Source organism: Paroedura picta, chromosome 14 (genome assembly GCF_049243985.1).
Source record: "Paroedura picta isolate Pp20150507F chromosome 14, Ppicta_v3.0, whole genome shotgun sequence".
Taxonomy (NCBI): domain Eukaryota; kingdom Metazoa; phylum Chordata; class Lepidosauria; order Squamata; family Gekkonidae; genus Paroedura; species Paroedura picta.
This window is the reverse complement of record NC_135382.1, coordinates 20,959,024-20,975,126: the sequence shown is the minus strand read 5'-3', so window position 1 is coordinate 20,975,126 and position 16,103 is coordinate 20,959,024. Positions and strand designations below refer to the sequence as shown.

General features: G+C 44.0%; 1 long non-coding RNA gene across 1 annotated transcript in view; it reads right to left on the bottom strand.

The window, feature by feature from the left end:
• Window positions 1–15,323, bottom strand: part of LOC143823500 (uncharacterized) — a 34,492-nt gene extending 19,169 nt beyond the window's left edge. The window contains exons 1-2 of the long non-coding RNA XR_013226495.1: window positions 15,265–15,323; window positions 10,812–10,931 (exon numbers count right to left, since the gene is read on the bottom strand). This is a non-coding gene — a long non-coding RNA (uncharacterized LOC143823500). The remainder of the gene's footprint in view (window positions 1–10,811; window positions 10,932–15,264) is intronic.
• Window positions 15,324–16,103: the final 780 nt, after the last annotated feature.

Sequence of the window (16,103 nt, the reverse complement as noted above, 5' to 3'; positions counted from 1 at the left end):
TCCAAGACAGCCCCAAATCAGCTTCATGACCCAGTGGCACCAGCCAGCCAGCTCCTAATTGCCCTTCAGGCATTGACTGCCGGGCTCTCACCAGACCCAGGTAATGACCATCACTCCAGAAAGATCCTCAGTGCAACAGAGGAGTCTGGTGATAAGGAAACGCTCAAGGCTCAGAATTGTATTAAGAGATCAGGCCCCTGAAGAATCAGGCTTGAAGGATGCCTTGCGAAGAGTTAATGAGGGGTCTGGGTCGAGAGGCGGAACACACAGAAGCAGGTAGGTTGCACTATGATCAGAGTACAGTGAAGGCCAAACATGTTTCCAGGCAGAACAGAACTGCCTGGTATGTCTCGAGCAGGAAAAAGTGTGTTTTGGAAGTGGCATTTGGGAACAGGACCCAACAGAATCAAGAAACTGAGTGTTGCAAGGCTGGGAGCAATTAAGAGGCATTGAACTGGGAACTGACCTTGCCATCCTAAGGACAGTGACCCTATTCTGAACCCACTGACTTTGGTGTCACTGAGAAGGGTGCCATTCAGCATAGTATGGCACTGTAGGTGCTACACTCTGTTAAGGGGAGATGATTAGAGATGTTTAAGCATCTGGCAGCTTAGCTCACCTCATGCAAGTAGGATGTAGCTCACAAGCAGCACACATTTCATTGCTTCCTGGCTGTGTGTGGGGGTCTGCAGAGACCGGTAGCAGGGAATCCAGTTTAGACACTGGGGATGAATTCCATGTGCTGCCATGCAGGATCCACCCTGTTTTGTCCAATCAGGGTGATAACCCCGGTGCCAGATAACCCCTTCTGCCCATCCCACAGAATCACTCTGAGAACAAAAGACCTTTTGTATATTTTTACTGCAGCAGAAATATAGACACAGGGGATTTCCCAAATCTGTGTGTAGAGCAATACGATACATGAGACTTTATAACAATCCATTGAAGGTGGGGAAAGATGATGCTTTTGGGGTCAAACCAATAGCCTGGGGTGTCCACCCCCTTGCACATCCCACAGGACCAACCCATTGCCATTATGTTAGGTCACCGGAAAAAGATTACAAAAGTTCTCTTGTTAATATAAACAATTGCATCCGGCCTTGAGAATAGAACATATCAGCCTTGGCGATGTTTTAAGATACAGTCAAGAACAAGCTTCTGGGCCTTCTGTTATGAAACAGTCTGGTACACCAAGCTTCTCTTTACAGAACAATAATTAAAAATACATTATTTCACCCCTTACTCCATCAAGTCACAGGCTTTGATGGGAATCCTTCAACTGCATATGTGTTTGGGTGGTGGGCTGTTTAGTTGTTCAGTCTCAAATAAATCAATAAAAGAGCTGACGTTTTGGACACGAGCATCTCCACGCTTTATTGCAACCACTTACTGAACACACAGTCTGTTAAATCCCACCTTCTGAACTCTATCAGGGTGTCAACCGAGGATGAAGAAAAGGATGAATAAAATAGTGGATTTTAAAAGCTTTTTTAAAAAGAAAACTTGACCAAGGGTTCAATAGGGATCCCCAGCATAGAGCCAGTGGTCATCAAGGCATCTGCCAACATTATTCCTGGTGTCCACCAAGTGTTTTCAGAATCAGGAAACTGAGCATGGCAGGACTAGAAACCAGGCCGGGCTTTTGCTAAGCAAGGCTTCTGACTGGCCAGGGGAAATTTTATTAGCTGTGCACATTTTTTTAAGTGTCTTTGTTGGCAGCAGCCACCACAGCAGAAGCATCCCTATTGAATGACTGAAGGTCAACCCTAGGAACATGCCAGAGGGGATTGGATGCCAGCCAGCCCTGTCTCCACACTGGCCCACTTGCTGGACATTCCGGGTTTGCTATGGCCAGTGGCAGCTCTGGGAGATACCTTGGTGTGCCCCTTTCTTCCTTCTCTTCCCCATTGGGTGTGGGGCTCAGGAGGGCTGGTGGCATCTTCACACTTCCTTTTGGTATGGGGGATGACAGCTTTCTTGCCCTAGCTCAGAGTACCCACAATTTGGGGGTATGGCCTGGTTGGGCTGAGATCCCTGCCCAAGCATTCTGTGATGCAGGGGTAGTCAACCTGTGGTCCTCCAGATGTTCATGGACTATAATTCCCATGATCCCCTGCCAGCAAATGCTGGCAGGGGCTCATGGGAATTGTAATCCATGAACATCTGTAGGACCACAGGTTGACTACCCCTGCCGTGATGAGACCTTCCCAAGGCTGAAACTCAGCAGATGCCATAGATTTGCACAGGCTGTTCAAGGGCAGTCAAATTTTGTTCGGTCCCTGAAAGAGAATTGTACTAGAAAAGAAACCTGTACCGTTGAATTAAAAATAATTTTGGGGCAGGAAGGCTTCTCAAATTTGATGATCCATATTTTTGCTCTGAATAAATTTATTTATGAATAAATATGTTGTATCAATTAACAGGGTAACATCTGGAACAATGAATGTGAAAATGAATATCTCAAGTGCCAAGACTGCAGTCGTTTCCTTCCCATTACTTAAACTTTTAGAAATTAATTTGTACTACCGAATATTAAAATGAGCTTTGTAAAGTGTTAGACGATCTGGGGTTGTGTGGCTTGTGCTTTGATTTATAAGAATATGTTTCCAAGAACTTCCTCTCGTGTGAAGCCAGAAACCTTGTTTGTGCTTGGAGGTAAGAGTGTGGCAGGAAGTACCGCCAAGCTGACTTACAATGACCCCATTTAAGATGTCCCCTTTGCTGATAGAGAAGAAGGTAGAACAATATATTTCTGCCTTTAATATCCATTTCCTTAAATGAGTTTTTAAAGCTAACTATGTGTACATAGACTATGCTGAGAATTTCATGGAAATCATGTCCTATTATGCACGGGCATTTTTCTTTGTTGTTCTACATTGGTTTTCTTCCCTTCAATGCTCAGTTCACTTTCTGGTCACTGTTTCCCCAGGTTTTCTGAGAGTGCTTTTGTGTCAATTTTCCCCTTGTTTCGTTTCCAAGCTGGAGGGAATTCAAAAGTGAACAGATTATCTTGGATTTCCCCACCCCTGCACTTCTGCTGTCCCTTGAAAGTCATTCCCCCACCCATATCAAGGTTGTTCCATCCATTCTGCCCCTTCTTTCAACCTCTCCCCTTCATCGATGTACAATCTCCATTTTCTCCTCATTTTTAATTTTTTTAAAGAATTACAAGGTTGGGGACTCCTGCCTTAGTGCTCTGGATGTCAGTTTCATAAAAGGCGTGTCAATTTCAGCATCAGTTTTCTCCCTTTGCCTGCCTGCCTTTCAGTTCCATTCATTCAACTAATTTACACTAAAATGTATGTGCAAAACCTGAACCACAAGGATTTAAATGGAAGACATTTGCTGTGTGCTACTTTGCAGCTCCAATAGAACAATTGTGTAATTAAAAAAAGAAACATACACATGTGATACTCCAACCCAATTTTGAAAAGTGGGGGGGGCGGGCGGGTTATCGCTACAGAAAAAGAGAGAGATTAGGACTTTGCCTGGGATCCTTGGCATGTTTTCTTCTGTTGCCCGATTCCGTTCAGCCCACTTGACTTCAGGAGGGGATGGGGACGTTATGCATTTATGTATGCTGACATTCTCCCTTCCTTTGAGGATCAAGGCAGTTTACTCATCATAGTGGCACCAAATGAATAGGGGAAAAAACCTCCAGGACTTCCCCTGCCTCAAAAAAGGATGCTTTCTCCCTGTTAAAAGCCCTTCTGAGGCGTCTTGAAGATTTCTAATAGCAGTGTTCTCCACAGCTCCTCAGGGAGCCCATGCCACAAAGCCCATGCACCAACAATGGAAAAGGCAAGGTTGTGGCAACTGGGCCACCGTAAGTGGGAGAACAGCCAGTAGAATCATATCTCCTCTTTATTCCTCGTGCAGTGCTGGTGTGGTCTGAGGCCTTTCACAGCTACAGCTGAGCTTTCATGGACAGTGATGTCTAGCTTAAGCAGCTCTTGCAAGTTGTTACTGGGCAAACTGTATCACTTCAGACCATGGGGGTGGGGGGAGAGAGACAGAGAGAATTGCCATGTTTTAATTCTCCCTCCGGTAAAATATCCAGAATCTGCACATCAGGAAGATTCATACGGATACAACAGATGGATGAGTAGAGAGCCAGGAGGTAGACCGCCTAGGGCGGAAAAGAACAATAGTTTGCTGGGGGAGAGTTACCAATGAATTGAAGAGGGCCGGATAGAGGCATCACTTTCTATGGCGTCTGCACTTTTCTTTTGTCCAGTTGCCGCCGCTGGTCAAACAGAATTTGCAGGCGTCTGAAGCCCTGCGGTGCACTCCAAAACATGTTTATCAAAGATGACGGCAACACAAATGCGCACGACACAGACAGTCACGCCTACAGCTCTCCAAAAAGCTATTGTCTGTCTCCATTGTCAGGTCTGACTCTCCCTCCAGGCCCCCAGTGCCTTCTCTGAAATCCATGCACCCAATCCATTGCATCTGAAAGTAGGGCAGGGGGCTTTCATGGTCAGGAAGTGAGGGTGTCCAAAGTTGTGACATCACTTCCGGGGTATACTCAAGTGACATCAGGATTCGCCATGAATTCAGTCATTCCTATGGGCTGTTTGTGTGCAATTCCCAGCATGTTGTGACATCATTTCTGGATACAAACTGGAAGTGATGTCAAATGTCACATGTCATTGTTGGAGTCATGCCCTCTGGTGCTCCCTCTGGTACAAAGAGGCCTGGTGGGACCTAGAGACTGGAAACTTTATCTGGAAGGGATTTCTCCAAATAGCCGTGGACTTCAACCTGGGGGGGGTCAGAATTTTCAGGAAAACTCTGGAGCCACCATATTATATTGTTACCTTTTGGAAATACAAATTCGTATGGAGTAGGAACACTATGCATCTAGCTACTGGGCATATATGCTGAGAGGAGAAGCGGACAGCAAGGCAAAGTCACTCAAGGGTAGAAAATTTCAGTTGGGTAACCATATTACTCTATGGCAGCAGAACAAAGCCCTACAGCACCTTTAAGTCCAACGAAATTCTCCAGAATATGAGCCTTTGAGCATCCTCACTTTGTCAGATGAAAATACAATGAAGTTTGATCAGGCATGTTGCCAAGAAGGACAAGTTGGAGTCAGAATGCAGAGGTATATAGAATCCCTTTGCTGATAAGATATGATCAGTTTGATTAGAGCAAGGACGTATGCATAGAGGTGGAGAATGAAGAAAATTAGCATCTGTAATGAGAAAAGAATCCTATACCCCTAATCAGCCTGGGAGGGTCCATTGTCCTGATCTTGTTAATGAAAAAAATTCATTATTCTCCTTGGAGGTGGAGAGAATCCCAAAACAGCTTTGCCCCTTGACTTGTTCCTCGCCGTTTATGCACTGGAGGTTTCATGCTGGGCTGCAGGCTGGAGTTTTAGTCGTGGCAGGTTGCTCCACCTCTTCCTGCACCCACCCAGGGGAGCATTTGGCCCGGTGTGCCTCATCCACCCCTGATTTGTGATCCTGCCCGAGAACTGGGGCAGTGAAATTCCCAGTGCATAAATGGTCACTAAGACACATATCCTGGTGCTCAGTTTAGTTTATACTTCCTGGTTGTGGCTCTCTTGTGTCTGGCTTACAGTTCATGGTCTTGACACTAGTAAGTTCATAGCTCCATGTCTTCCTGTCACTTGACTCCAACTCCATGTCCTGATAATGTTCTTGTGGCTTGATGAGTCCTACGTGGGGTAAGACCTGGCTCTGGAAATGACTGCCTTGTCATGCATAGTGACAGATGTGATTTAGAGACACATCTTTATGGGAACAAACAGGACAGGAGTTTGTTAAGGATCCCTGCTGGTCAAAGGGCTAAGAGCTGCTAGCAGTAAGCATTTGAGTGCATTATGGGAAGCTAGGGAAATGCCACGCTTATTCCTTTAGTGTGCCCTTATATCATGGAACTCCTACCTTACCACACCATGAGTTGTTTGCATCAGGGTTTTCTTACTTGAATGATATTCAGTAGCTTGGGAGTCACATGTGGCTCTTCTGTTTACTGATCTACAATGTGGCAACTGTCCCAGGTTTTAGGAGAGTGGACAAGGCCCTTGATCAGTGGGGCCTTTGATTGTTAGGTGGTTCCCATCTCAAAACATCCAATGACAGATGAACAACTAGGATGTATGCCTCTCTGAGGCACTCAAATAGCTATGGAATCATAGAGTTGGAAGGGATCTCCAGGGTCATCTAGTCCAACCCCCTGCAGAATGCAGGAAACTCACAACTGCCTGCCCACCCACAGTGACCCCAATTCCATGCCCAGATTATGCCCTCACCCCCCTAAAAAAACCCGAGAATCTCTGCCCAGTCTGGCCTGGAGGAAATTCGCCTCCCAACCCCGAAGTGCTGATTAGCATTACTGACTTCTGACTTCCATCCCTGGCATGAGACCTGTGCCTCTCTGAGTCACAGGCCTCATACCAGGGATGGGAGTCTGTATGGTTCTTTTGGTTGATGACTACTGTAAACACAGTTCTCCAAAAGCCGCAGAGTGAATACCACTGCTTCAGCTTCTGTTTTCTAAGGGCAGGCTTGGTTTCAAATTACAGCCACGGGAAATTATGGGAGCCAGACTGGGAGATGCTGAGGTGGTGCAGCAGCCAAAGAAACTGTTCAGCCAACACCGTGCTCTGAAGGTTCAAAGCTGGCAAGGCACTTGCAGGAAGGGCAGACAACTTGCAGGAAAGATGTCATGCACAAATCTTCAGCATTATAGCCCTTCTCTGCCCTCTAGGTCCCAACTATCATGTGTGTGAAGTTTTGTTATCATGGTACAGCTTAAGCCTTGATAAGTTTTTTTTTTAATTGCCTAGATATGTAGTCCATGGACAACTGAAGAGCTACAATTTGGCCACTCCTGTAACAGACAGTAATATGGATCGTAACGTTCATCGTATGAATGAATGAATGAATGAATGAATGAATGAATGAATGAATGAATGAATGAATGAATGAATGAATGGATGGATGGATGGATGGATGGATGGATGGATGGATGGCATGGCATGGCATGGCATGGCATGGCATGGCATGGCGGGAGGGAGGGAGGGAGGGAGGGAGGGAGGGAGGGAGGGAGGGATGAATGAATGAATGAATGAATGAATGAATGAATGAATGAATGAAGTTCCAGCGCTGTGAACATGTTATGATCAGCTGTTATCTAAATTGATCGGGGCCCTGGGCACACACCCAGCTAGATTGCTTTCCTAGTGTCTGCTTTGTTCTTTCACAATGATGCAACATCATTAAGAGCAACATGCTGTCTCTAACCAACTGTGGTTTAGTTCATGTAGAACTGCTGCTCAACTTGATCTCCCAGTCTTTTCCACCAAAGGGTTTTGCCTTGAAGACCTTCTGAAATAGATCAAAGTTGCATTGGACAGTGTATGTCTGCACTGAGATTGCATGAGCTCTAAACTTTTGAGCTGACAGGTACCTAATAATGGCCCATTTGGGGGTCACAGCAAAACCAGAAGTCTAGTGTGCTAGGCTTCGTGTGTCACAAGCTGTATAGATGGTGCCATGTTCATTTCAAGAATCAGCAGACTTTTGCTTTCAGACAAGGCAGGGATCCAGGTGACGTGTGGCCCCTTTTGTATGTCTTGGTGGGTAGCCGTGGAACAAACTTTGAGCCTGGTATCACCTGTAAGACCAACCAAGTTTTATTCAAGGTACCATATAAAACATTAGTCTTCAAGCTGCCGCTGGACTCTCACTTTGCACAAGCCCAGTCTGAATCACCTAAAAGTAATTGGATCAAACTTTGTTCTACCATATCAGAGAAGAGTAGGAGAGGCAGATGGGAAAGGCTGCTGCTCCTACTATTTTCCCCATCTTTTCAAAGGTGATGCATGTGCCTCCATCTCCATCAAACTAAAGAGGAAGAATGACCTTCTGTGCACCCCAGGTCTATTCTGACCAGCAGTGGCTTTCAAGAAGAAGTGTCTCCAACTCTTCTCTCTGAGATCTTTAAGTGGGTACACCAAGGATGGAAGGAAGAACCTCCTATGCCCATATCACAGGGTCTCCCCCAACTCCTGCTTCTTTCCAAGCAAGCTCCTCTTCAGGACCACCCTCTTAACAACAGAGGCCATGTCATTAGTAAAGATCTGGGGCCATTTTCTGATACTTGTCATTAAATATTCCGTGCAAGGCTGGCTTCCAACCAAGTTGTCACTCCTCCTGTCCCACATTCTTTTTTACTTTCAACTTTGTGATTCTATTGCCCTATTTAATGAGCCAATTTAAGGAGCAATCATTTTCTTAATTCTTTTTTGTAGATGACTTTTCATCTTTCCCACAAGCTGGAAAGTTTGATTTGAAGTCAATTAAGCCTGAAATAGTTAGGGCACACCATCTATGATGATGACAATTCTTTACACCAGTTGAATGGATTATGCCAAAGGACTATTACCATCTGGGAATTGAGACAAAGTAGCAGAGAACCCAACTGAGCAGCGTGATTCTCCTAGCGATGTCTTGATCTTGGGGCATCTGCCAACATCACAAAACTAGCTCAGAGTCAGCAAATCACAGGAGTTTTTAAGGCTCATTTTGAGGCAGGGAAAACCCAGGGAACTATTAAATTTGGTTGATTGGCAAGGGTGAGTGCCCTGGTGTTTGGGAAGAGCATCTGCTCATAACACGTATTTTGCACTGTGAACCCCCTCGCCGCTTTTTACATCAATATATTTTTTCCTTTTTTACTAGCCACCCTCAGAGATGTCCCAGTTGTGACCTAGCTTCACAGGGCCAAAGCTCACTAGCCAAAGGAGAAGAGTTCATTTTTACACCCCACTGATCTCTACCAGAGTCTCAAAGTGGATTACAATAGCCTTCCCTTCCTCTCCCCGAAACAGAGACCTCGTGAGGTTGGTAGAGAACTCTGTCAGGACTGCTCTATAAGAACAGCTCTAACAGGACTGTGAGTAGCCCAAGATCACCCAGCTGGCTACATGTGGAGGAGTGGGGAATCAAATCCAGCTCGCCATATTAGAGGCTGCCACACTTAACTACTACACCAAGCTGGCTCACTGCAGCTCTTATTAAACAGGATTCTGTTGGAACACATGCATATCACCCCCAATTTCACCCCAGTGGTTCCTGCCATTTTTCTCACAGGTCTAGATGGTTTATCTGTTTTGATAATCAGTTGATTTTCGTAGCAGCAGCAGCAGTGGTGGTGATGGTACCAGTAATACAAATTAGTATCAGCAGTGGCATTGGGTCACACACACAAGACAGTCCATTGGCAATTCTAACTTGGCAATTCCCACTGATCCCCCCCCACCCACTGCAGACCCCCTCCCCATGCCATTGCTTAGGGACCCCTATGCTCTAGGAGCAACATTTAGTAGAAAGTAGTGGGCCTTCTACCTTCTACCTTCTCCTATTTTGACAAGGGTGTCAAAGAACAAGGCCCCAGGCATTGACATCATACTCATGGAACTGCTGAGATGTTTACCAGTCAAACAAATTACAGCTTTGTGCCAGAAAATCTGGGAAACTAATAACTGGTCAGAGTTCTGTATTCATTCCACTATCAAAAAAAAAATTGTAACTCAAAAAAATGTTTCAGTTACCATACAGTAGCCCTCATTTCTCATGCTAGTAAGATCCTGCTCAAAATCATACAACCGCGCATAGCAACAACCACGGAAAGAGAATTACCAGATGTTCAAGCTGGCTTTTGATGGGGGTATGGTACTTGTGATCACATAGCCCTGGATTTTGGAAAAGGCACGGGAATATCAGAAGGGTGTCTACGTCTGCTTTACTGACTACAAGAAAGCTTTTGATTGTGTGGATCACAAGAAATTGTGGGAAGCACAATGTGTGGGGACTAGTATATTTGATCAAATCAATGCAGTTACTGTACACAAGCCAAGAAACCATTGTACGTAGGCCATTTGGTAACACTGACTGGTTCAAGATACAGAAAGGAATGCGCCAAAGTTGTATTCTTTCCCCCTTCTCATTATGAGAGAGATTGAACTCAACAAATCAAACACTGGAATTAAGATTGGAGGAAGGAATATAAATAATCTTTGGTATGCTGATGATGCTACCCTCCTGTCAGAAATGAAAGAAGGCCTAGAACAGTGGATTAAAAAGGTCAATGAGGTAAGTAAGAAATTCAGCCTTTTCTTAAACACTAAAAAAGCAAAAAATAATGACCTCTGCAAAAAACAGGCATGTCACATTAACAATTGATACTGAAGAGATCAAATGCTTTCAAGAATTCATTTTTCTTGGATCACAAATTGATGTGAGTGGCGGTTGCAGTATAACAAAACTTCAAATTGCTCTAGGTCACTCAGCAACGATGAGCTTGAACCAAACATGGAAGAGCAAAGACATAAGCCTGACTACCAAATGTAGATTAGTTAGGTCTATCACATTTCCAGTAGCCACCTATGGCTGTGAAAGTTGGACAATGAAAAAAATCGTACAAGAAAATAATCAATTCATTTGAACTCTGGTGCTGGAGAAGGCTTCTGTGGGTTCTGTGGACAGCAAAAGTAACAAACAAGGAAATACTATTGCACATAAAGTCTGCTATATCACAAGATCACAAAACTTCGGCTCATTTACTTTGGCCATACCATGCGATCCAGGCAAAAATTGTAGTGAAACAAAGGATTGAGGACACAGATCGTCAAACTGACCTTTCTCGCTCCCCTAGGTATGGTACACCACTGTGTTCCAGATATATTCAAGCCTCAGCAGACTATCTCTCCTATTTGGAAACAAAATACTATAGGAGAGCATTCACACTAGCTAGATGGTCTGCGTTACCTTCTGCCATGCTGGTGGGTCGCTTCAAGAAAACCCCATTAGCTGAAAGACTCTGCCCCTGTAATTCCGGGGAGATAGAGTCAATCGAACACGTCCTCTTAAGGTGCCCCGCCTTCAACTCTGCAAGAAATAAATTCATCCTCCCATTACTCAGGAATTCCTCCACCAGCTCAAACAAAGAAAAAGTAAAAATCCTCCTGTGGAATAGTAGGGGCCATATTATTAAGCAGGATGCCAAATTTTGTGCGCATGTGCTTAGCACACGGGAAAGACAACTTAAGCATAAGTGAAGATTTTTAGAGGAATTTCACTATGCATTTTTTATAATGCACCCATCAATTATACAATTTTATATATTTTAAATTTTGTACTGGCTCCCTGATTATGCAATTTTCTACTCTGAAATGTTTTTTCTTGCTATCTATTTTATCTGGCCACAGTGCTATATTAAAAATAAATAAATTTAATCCATGCGATTAAACTCAATGGAGAAAGCAATTATGCTAGGAATGATCAGTGGGAAAAGGGAACCAGGCCAACAAAGGGCAAGGTGGTTGGATGTGACACCAGCCAGAACTTTGCATGGCTGTGGGAGGCAGTGCGGGATCAGCGATCGCGGTGACAGCTGTGCCATAAGATCACCAAGAGTCGGACACAGCTGAATGGCTGACAACAATAACAATGGGCTTCATTGGGATGGCAGTTCCATTATACGTTGGACAATTTTGTATGGATTCAATCCAGGTAAATACAGCTGGTCAATAGAACAAAGTTTGAGTCCAGTAGCACCTTTAAGACCTACAAAGTTTAATTCTAGATATGAGCTTTCCTGTGTATGCTTTTCAGTAGAAACTGAGTTTACAATTCCCTGAACTCAATGAAATCAATAGATGGCTCTGTCAACTGAAATGACTTTGGATCATTATCCAAGTCCCTCTAGTCTTCCATCTACTCTGAACCTCCTATTTTCACAAACACAGGATACAATTCTCATTTCACCAACAACTGCTGGAGTCTTTTAGGATCCTTATGGATCCTGAATATTGCCACAGGGATATCTTCACTGCCCTGAAACATGGCACATGTGAGGGGAAATGCAACACTTTTATCCAAACACAAACATCTCAGGAGCATTTGGAATGGGGAAAAGCCCGGAAATCAACGTGAAACATCACACATCAAGCTCACTACCAAAAGGTCAGAATCATTCAGCAAAGAAGGTAACATTCCATGGTTTCATACAGTTCTCTTGCAGTCCCCAACTCATCCAAATTTCTACGGTGTCAGAAGAATTCAATGCAATCGAGAATCACGATTTATTTTGTAGATCCACAAACAAAAACATCCACAGGAGACAGGAGATCCCCTCTTGCCTCATCTCGGTCAAAGATGCCAAAGCCAATTAAACCAGCACAGAGACCGAGAAGCCAAGAAACAATTAACATGAAACAACACTTCCTTTTGGGTTATGGACAGGTGGGTGATACTGGACCCCTGTGGAACTGACACTTATGAAATTGTTTCCTCCACTTCAAGTGACATTATTTATTTATTTGTTTGTTTGTTTGCTTGTTTGTTTATTTAAATTTCTATACCGCCCATTTCTTTGCAGCTCTGGGCGGTTTACACTGAACAATATATAACTTACATGGAACATTACACAGACTATAACATCAAAACAACTTTCAATTAAAATATCAAAACTAAAAAGTGTGTTATCCTTCTCCCTGCTTTTGAAACCGTCCGGGCCAAAGCAAGAACAGGTAAGGTAAGAGGCTTTGAGTAGACCAAAGAGTTTCCAAACCCTAATTAGCGCCAACAAGCCGTCTTATCTGTCTCGTCATACGCCGTTCAAATCTGAAGACTCAAATCTCGACTTCAGACACAGGCAACAAGCCAGGGAATTATACACTTTCATTAGAAGGGTGGGAACCAAGGTAGGGCCTCCGTACAAAAGAACAGGGCGCAGCGCTTTGTAATAGACAGCTTGAGAGTCACTCGGCATTTGCTCACCCCGACAAGTTAACAATGCTCAGAAACGAAGCTAGTTAAAGTCAAACAATTACCTGATTAGGACATCCCTAATCAGATTACTAACAAACCATCTGGATGGTGTGTGTGTTTTTTTTTATCTCTCCCTTTGTGGCTCTTCCTTGGAATCAAGCCTGCACGGTAGTTGCTCCCTCTAGCGGCATTTCTCTGCTCACTTGGCATTCTCCTGGGAGAGGGGCATTATACAGAAAAGCAGGCAGGAAACCTCTCGTGGCCATTCACAGTTATAGAGCATATGTCACACCTGGATCGGAGGCCCCGTTTGATTGAGTTCGCCATGTTCGTCTGTACTAGCAAACCAAAATAGGAGGCCAGGGTCAGCGTAAAGGCTAGTAATGTTTGTGCCAATGGGAGCTTTCAGGAGACAGAACTCCCCTGTGCAGATGCAAGAGGAGCAAGATACCCCTTCGCTTTAGGTTTGCCCCACAAACAGAGGTGAAAGCAAGTTAGCCAGGAGTAGCGGTAAGACAGAGGTTGAAGCAATACTTCCCGTCTTCTGCTTTGAGTCCTCTGAAAAAGTCAGTACTGGAAAGAAATTGACATTACTGTTCCCCTGCCTGCTAGGGTGGCCCCCAGCTCCTCTTTCCTGCCACACACTGTCCATTTCTGCACTAGAGATTTCATTCAGATCTGCCCTTTTAAAGTGCCACCTTTTTTGTCTGTTTCCTCACTAAAATCCACCTTACCAGGTGCAAACCCAAATTGCCCTCTCACCCCACAGCAAGAAAATTCCTGCTTACAGTGATTTCAGTTTTCAAGATGGAATCTAATGTGTGGCTGCCAAATGGGGAAGTGCTTGCATTTGAGGTTTTCCCTACAGCTGCCATTTTGAGTTATCTGTGCACACCCCCTTCCTCATTGCCATCCTCCCTTCTCCCCTCCATCCCAAAACTTCTGACTTAAAAAAAGGGTAGTCACTTTACAACGCTGTTTCCAGCTGTAAAAATTTAGTGGCTACACTGCAGCAGCGTTGTAACACAATAACCTACTTTTTTTTTTTAATGACATACTTGGGGGGAAGGGGGGAGGCAATCGAGGGCACAGAGTTGTGGAATTAGGTGCAAGCAGGCACCATTTTTCCCAAAAAAACTGAAAAGGGGAAGGGATCAAATCATGATGGGAGGCTGCCTCCATTGGCGAATTTCAGCCTGGGAAACGAGGGGAGGAAAACCAAAGCGAGGCTAAAACAAGATATTGTCTCAAATATGGAAACAGTCTCTCTGTGACAATAAGAGAATTTTTCTTAAATGGGCAACACTATGATGTCACTTCCACGGAAATCTGGAAGTGACATCATGCCTCTCTAAAACCATAGAATGTTGAGTCATTTGTAGGGAGGACTGACCTCACTTCTGGGCTCAGTGCATGTGCAGCCTCCTGAACCTGTAGACCCCTTCAGCTGCCAAAAATGGGGCTCAGGAAAAGTAGGTCTCTTCTCTCCATGTGCTGCTTTTCCAGTCAAAATCAGAGAGAGAGAGAAAGACCTATCCAATGGCAATACAATAAAATAAAGAGAGTGTCCTTCCTTATAAAGAACATGTCAATACAGACCGGTATCCCCATACCTATGTGAACCTGTGGTCAGTATTATATTATTACCATACATAAGGTTTATATTCTTGATACTTATAAAATTGATAAAAATATTGAAGACTCTGAGGTAAGGGGCGTTCTTTATAAGGAAAACTGTAAAAGGATTTTATTGTATTGCTATTGGATAGGTCTTTCTCTCTGTGTTAGGTTTAGTTATTAGCCAGTCAAAATCAGGCCTACCTATGCTAACCCTGTGGGGAATTTTGGGGAAAACGAATGTCTAGTTTGACCACTGCACCCACTAGAAAAATCATATTTTACCTCATGACCTAAATTCCTGTCTCCCCCCCCCCCAAGTTCTGCCCCTGAGTGTCCCCTCCCCCCCCCAGCCAGGAGTTCCACACTTGTATGTGCATAACAGCGGTAGTGTGTGCGTGCGTACACACACACACACAATGGCAGAGATATCTGTCATGGAATTGTATTTGGTTTCTGGGGAAAGTGGCAACGTACTATTCAGCAACGGTGTTTTCCAAGACAAAGGCAGCGGGCAAAGATCTTCTGCCCAAACAGAATTGCTGCCATCGACAACTCAACAAAACCAAGGGGGGTGGGGGGGGGGAAGCCACCTCAAATGGAAATGAAAACATAATGTATGGAAATACGCGCTCATAAAATCTCCTTGGGCTTCCCATGTATTAATGTATTCGTTTGCAAACATTAAGATCAAAGGCAACGCAACAAATACATCCGGAAAAAAAAAAGTTTTTAGTCAGATTTTTATTAACGATATACAAGGAGCAAGGCATAAAAAATTAATACGTTCAAGCCTTGAAATGTCATGTGTAATGATCTCGAGTCTGCTTACCTCTTGCGCGTTTTGTTTTAGATCAGCTTGCTGCAGGTCTTCTTGCCTAGAGCAGTTCTGTAGTCAGGGAGAAGGGGGAGGACAAAGGAGGGGGGGCAAGGTTAACAGATGGTTAAAGAACCCCTCATCTGTTGCAGCAAGTTTTTCCCCCAAAAAAATACCAACAAGCAGAGAACAGGAGACAGGGTGTCAAAGATGGGTCGCTTAGATTCATAGAAGTGCAATTGAGGGCCTGCAGGCTTTTACCCAAGATGTTGCTAAATATTCAGATAAAAATAAATCGACTATAGCTGCTTCTTTTTTTTAAGAGTCCTGGTGTTACAGTAGCAAGACCAAGGTGAATGCCAGATAATTACCACATTCACACGTACACATCTTCCAGCCCTGCTCAGAATGTTCCCAGAACCAAAATAAGGATATTTGTCATAATAACCGAACAGGGTTCCTTTTAAAAATCTTTGTCTTTTGCATTGTTTGGCAGTAATTTCCCCCAACTTCCACATGTGGAGTAGAGATGCGATGTTGACTCAGCCAACAATGTAGTTGTCTGGGAAGCAGTTTACAAAACGGGTCGTATCCTGCAAAGATATTCCTGTCCCCATTGCTTTTCAACACCTTTTCCTTAATCTGTTTAATTATAGTTTTGTTTCTGCGTTAAAATGCAAGCGTGCTAATAAAAAAAAAAAACAGTGCTGTGTGAAAACCCAGAAAGTTTATGGAAGCATCTTTCTCAAATGCTTGAAATACTCGAAATTTTTCAAGGGATTTTTCAAGCACTCAACTTAATCCCAATAATCAAAGGGGAAATAATGGGTTCCCCTGATAGATTCCTAGCAAAG